This window comes from Musca domestica, unplaced genomic scaffold (genome assembly GCF_030504385.1).
Source record: "Musca domestica strain aabys unplaced genomic scaffold, Musca_domestica.polishedcontigs.V.1.1 2, whole genome shotgun sequence".
Taxonomy (NCBI): Eukaryota; Metazoa; Arthropoda; class Insecta; order Diptera; family Muscidae; genus Musca; species Musca domestica.
The window spans coordinates 392649-398590 of record NW_026712249.1 but is presented as its reverse complement, the minus strand read 5'-3'; the positions used below and the strand labels follow the sequence as shown (position 1 = coordinate 398590).

At 36.6% G+C, this 5942-nt stretch overlaps 1 long non-coding RNA gene across 1 annotated transcript; it reads right to left on the bottom strand.

Moving 5' to 3' along the window:
- Positions 1 to 4454: 4454 nt before the first annotated feature.
- Positions 4455 to 5131, bottom strand: LOC109613378 (uncharacterized). The gene is made up of 2 exons (XR_002194940.2): positions 5000 to 5131; positions 4455 to 4927 (listed from the first exon to the last, which is right to left on the bottom strand). It is a non-coding gene; the product is annotated as an uncharacterized LOC109613378 (long non-coding RNA).
- Between the last annotated feature and the right edge of the window lie 811 nt (positions 5132 to 5942).

Genomic DNA, 5942 nt, shown 5'->3' with positions numbered 1-5942 from the left:
CTTTCATGTAAAAATTTGACATCTAGCTTTCAAGTCCAGGATCTATATTGTGTTTCAGCTGACAGATGCGAACACATTGAAACTAACAAAAATGACTGACAAAGCGTTATGGGGCTCATTTGTAACCCCCCAAGAGAATGTTGATTGGGGGTTCAAAATTCAATAGAATACAAAATTTTCTTTTCTGACCACACATTTGTTGGGAAAGTGGACTGGGGGGGTAAACTAATGTGCGGACTATATAAAATAAACTCCGAAATGTCGAACTGGGACTCATTCAGTCGGAAATTGTTGCAGAAACATGTAAAATATTACGAATCTTATAAAGAAGCACGGGACCGAACATTTGTTTAATCGTCATTGAATTATGCTATGATGGAAAATATTGCTCAAAAAACATATCGCTCAAATTAAAGCCTATGGCAGAAAAATAGATTAGGCTATTCAAAATATCTAAAACTGACAGTAGGTGAAAATCTTTTATGACTTTTTTCCATGAGTATTCAGCAACACGGGCCGGGCCAGCTAGTTTAATATAAAACAAGAAATGGCATTTTCCATCACTTTGGTTAAAACTTCCGGCGGTAGGTTCTCACATTCTTGACGGATATTGTCTTTAACAGCTGAAAGAGTTTGAGGCTTGTTGACATAAATCCGCGACTTCAAAAATGCCAAAAAAAGAATCCTGTAGCAGTAAAATCAGGTGATTTGTCTGGCCAGTGCAAATTGCCAAAATGGGAGATTAGGTGCCCGGGAAATGCATCCTTCAGCACGCAGTGTGTGCCGTTGCATCGTTCTGTTGGAACCACATGTTTTCCAATCCCAACTCATCAAGTTGCGGCAAAAAAAAGTCGCTGATCATTGCTTTGTAGCGTTCACCATTCACAGTAACCTTGAGCTGGCGTAATGGCTCTTCGCGGGTTACACGTGGATTTTCAGTGCCCCAGAAGCGTATATATTGTTATTTACGTACCCGTTAAGATGGAAATAGGCCTCATCACTCATGATTAGTAAAAATAATTCTTGGTGGTGATTAAATAGTCACCAAAATTCCGCGCTCTGGGCAGTGTGGCGTAAAATTGTTTATTAACGTGTCAGAACTGACATTGGGGTCCAATCGTAACATTTATAGCATTTTCTGATAGGGTCTAAAGTGATGTATTTGTGAATTCGCAGGGTTTAAAAATATTCACGGATAAATGGAAATTTCGGTAATTTTTCACACAAAAATTGCAGTTAATTCCACCCTCTAAACATTATCCGATGACCATCCAAAATGATAGGACACTGCCCTGTCCTAAACTCTTCCCACATGCAAAATTTCAGATTGAAATAGCGTAAATTATCAAACTATTAAACAAAAAAAAAAACGCTGTAACAATTACTTTTGGAAAATTATGCGGACTATCGGAACGGCCTCATCTAAAAAAATTGGGAAAAAATAGCAAACATTTGGTTTGACATGGTTTACTATATTTGTTTAGCTCAGAGGGGCTCCGCCGATTGGAGCAAAACGCCGAATGCGTCGAGCAGTGGACCGTAGGGAATATGCAAATAGAATAAATAAAACACAAGGGTTTTTCTTAGTATTAAATTAAACTATTTATTCTTAGTTTGGTGGGTGGGTAACAACATTACCTTTGGCAACAATATGCCTTTCTGTGCACAACGATATGTGCTGCAAACGATATTGCGGGTGTTGTCTGTCCGAAAGACAGCGAAATACCACTTGATGTCTGAAGGAGGAGGCAAAACAAGTGACAAATAATTGGTCGTTAAAATGTCAAAGGCGCTAGCACAAGGTTGCAATAAACCGTAGCGCGTACATTTTAACGAATAATTACGGACCAAACCAGGGGTCAATAAAAGGCAGTATTTAATGCGATTCTAAATTAAACAATATTGAAGTGAAGTAGTTTTTTCTGCACGAAATTTCTTTCTGGGGTGGGATCAGTGCTACAGCTATTTGTGGCTTTAAAACCATGTAGTTTTTAAACCAAGTACCATTTTGAGAACGGCGATACATTCATATTATTTGGTATAGAAAACTACGAAAATGGACTCAAATCGGCATTTCTGTTCCATCTCAATTTGAAATAATTTCAAATTATTTCATTTTTATTCAAAACAATGGGTCAAAACTTAAAAAATACTGCTTAAATGTGGTATGAATTGAAGACCTGATTGATATGTAATGTTCCTTAATTTTCAAAACTAGGGGACTAGTTATATAGTATATGAAAGTGGTGTTGTCTGCCAAGCTTTTAACTCAAAAACAGCTGCATTGATTTTGAACATTTACACTAATTTGTAAGGCTCTCTTGGCAGAAAAGGACAAAAAAATCACCCAAAAATATGGATAAGCAGATATTTTATATTTTTTATTTGATGTCATTTGTATACCCTCCAGCATACATAGTACGGAGGGTATATTATTCCGTTTGTAACACATCGAAATAATCATTTTAGACATATCAAAATATATATATATTCTTGATCAGCGTAAAATTCTAAGACGATTCAGCCCTCTGCGTCAGTCCGTCTGTTATAATCCCGCTAGAGTCAAAACGAATAAAGATAGAAAGCTAGAGTTTTGCACTGATCAGTATTTGGTTTGCTGTCAGGTTAAGTTCGAAGATGGGTTTTATCGGTTCACGATATCGTATATATCCCATACAACGGCACCCCGATATTCGGTATTTGATAATTGTAGGCAAATTTTTAAATAAAATTGTTTGAAAATCCACACAAGGAGTTCTATCCGAGTACTTTACCCTCTGGAAGAAAATTGTTTATAAAGGTCCAAGATATCGTGTAGCCACCCATATAACGGTACCTCCCTATATTCGGTATTTTCATGATTTTAGCTGCATTTTTCAATGGAATTGTTTTAAAATCCATACTAAAGAAGCGACTTGACCGAAACCCACGTAGCAGTGGCCGAAAAACGGCTCGTGAGCTGAACATGTCGCAATATTCCATTTGGCAAATATTGAAAAATGAGCTCGGGGTAAGCCATTGAAATTCCAAACAGTGCAAGAAATTTCACCGCAACAGAAAGAAAATAGACTCAAAAGAGCTAAAGAGTTGCTTCGCTTGGCCGAAAGCGGTGAATTGCCGAATTTGGTTTTCTCCGGTGAGAAAACATTCGGTGTCCAGCAGTTTGTAAACAAACAAAATGATCGTCTTTAATTGCCAAAGAGGACAGATGAAAATATTTATTTAATATTTATCCCTCCCGGCCGATGTCACCATAGCTAATCATGGTTGATGACTTGGAAAACAATTTATTATTTTTCCGATGTTTGGAGTTTCATATTTTTAATTCCACGACAAAGCTGGATATTGAGACCGATAAATATTTATAAATCATAAGAATATCTGGCTTTTTGTGCATTGAGAGAATTTGAGATCTCCCACAGCGTGAACGACATCCATTTTGAAGATAACAGATGAGACCACTTTTCAGTCTATATATTTATTTGACTATGACTGAAGATTAAAAGTCATTTTTTATAAAGACGTGCTGCTGCCAAGCTGGGCTAAAGACTCTTATGAAGAACATGAAAAATTTGCCCTTATGGGCGTGGAGAATCGATTTAAGAATATTATTCCAACCAAATTAGATTGCGAACTGTTTTGCTGTGCATCGAATTATCAACTAAAAGCCCTCCTGCGCAAGGAATACCTTTTTGTTGCGAAGTTCTGTTTTAGTAGCCAATTCAGTATAGATTCGTAACTTATCCCATCCATAACTCCTCTCCCGTCTCATCGAACCCCAACGCATGGAATACATAGCTTAAATCCATTGAAAACGTTTGTTTGTCTAGATTTGCTGCGGGTTTATGGCCTTTGTATCTGCAGACTTACAGACAAGTCTTATGTGCAGGGGGTAGAGGGGGCGAGTGTTCACCATCAAAACAATGCTGCTAATGAGCTTAACTTTTTCGTTCATTTATTGTTATGTGTGGCGCATATTTACAAACATTCTTCCGCCAGCAGTGCAAAACATCAATAGTCCAGCCGACGTACGTACTACCCCTCGACACAGCATTCCCTGCCTATTTCCACCACCAAATCACCTTCAAGACAAGGTATGATTATTTATCACATCTGTCACCACAGCTTTCCACTTTCCTCCGCTATATGCTGGCAGCATTCGGGAAAATCAAAATTTTATCTGCAGTCAGAACGAGCTAAGTATCATTATGACGATGTGGCACGTGCAGGGTATCTTTGATATTTTGGATGGATATTTCTGCAATGCTACGACTTTGTCTGGGGTTTAGTAAATTGACTGCAATTTGTAAAGCTCAGTGTGTGTTTTGAGTATGTCGTTTATGCATAAAGAAATGTATTCGAAAAATAAAAATAAATATGAATAAAGAAAGCTATTTTACGATAAACCTTACTCTAGCATAGAGGATAAAACCGAAATATTTGCAGAGCCATACTTGAATAATTTTTGTAATATTTATTAATGCTTGAATTTTCCGATTTAAGAAATACGCATTTAAAACGATGCATATTTTGCAACAGAAATCCCTATGGAAAATCCAACTTTTAGAAAACAAATGTATTTTATGCTGATGGCGAATGATTTGGGTCAGCTGCATTGCTGAAGAATGTCGTCATCTCCTAATTCAAACGCACATACCGAGACATATTTAACAGCGGAAAAAAATAACAGAAGACGTGGTTTTTCTCTTCCTCTGGCTCCGTTGTCATAAAAAATGCTAGTAGCCGCGGTTTCTCGCCAAATCATTTTTAAACGTTTTACACATTTCATTAATTGATGGTCATCCCATCTGTCATTGCCTCCTGTGGCCTTGATTTAGAAGCTTTCTTTTTCCTTATATGAGCTTCATCTTCTCCAGTACCACTACACTTCTATTGAATTCTTGCAAACTATTTTGATGCCTCCAGTCTGAAATCAGATTGAAATAAATATAAACCACAGATTTCCAGATTTATTATTCATCATTAAATTCGCGTTTACTTTTGCTTTTTACCAAAAGAAAAACAATTTTTAGCTGACAATTTTCACAAAAAATCCAAACAAATTTGTCAACAAAGAACATGTTTGGGAAAAGTTAAAAATTATTGTGACAAACTACTTTTATAACATTATTCTCAAATCGATCACTGAGCACAAAAATGAGGGAACACAAGTCGGACATAGACAAAAAGAGACAACAGCGTTATCACAGCATGCCTTTCACACTAGCCACTCACCAGACTTTGATAGAAATATTAGACTAATTATTCAGAGCCTTAGAATACAACAACATATTGACAAGACGATGAACCTAAAGAGGATACCGACAACATAAGTTCGTTCAACGAAGTTGCAATAAAGTGAAACAAACTGTGATACTAATTTTTAGGTAGTGTAGTTTATCATATGTTCTTTACATAGAACATCGTCCTAAAAATTATATTGTAAGTGGACCTATTTTTGTGACTTAATTTGAAATTAATTGTATCCGTTTAATTTCTGCTACCTTCCCCAAAAGGGGTCAAAATTTTGAATATCTAATCGAATCCATTCCGACTTGGTACATAAAGATGGTAGATATCAGACCATTCCTTCAGGAACCTCCCCTACAAAGGGTCAAAGTTATGAATAGCCAAAACGATTATAAAATCCGAAATAAGCATCCGGTTCTGTTCATATTTCACACATCCCATTACACACATTTTGACTTTTATTCGACGCACATCATATAAGTTAAGGAAGTAGTCGCTACAGTCCAAACCTGGCACTTCTACATCATATTTATTTATGTCCGATACAAAATGGACAACATTGCCCTTTTCCTCGGAACCTACTCCAATTGGATTTATTATAAGAGAAGTCAAAATATATTTAAATAATCGAACACTGGCTGACGGTATACATCTGTCGGCAAACGACTGATACTTCTTAACTTGTTTTATTT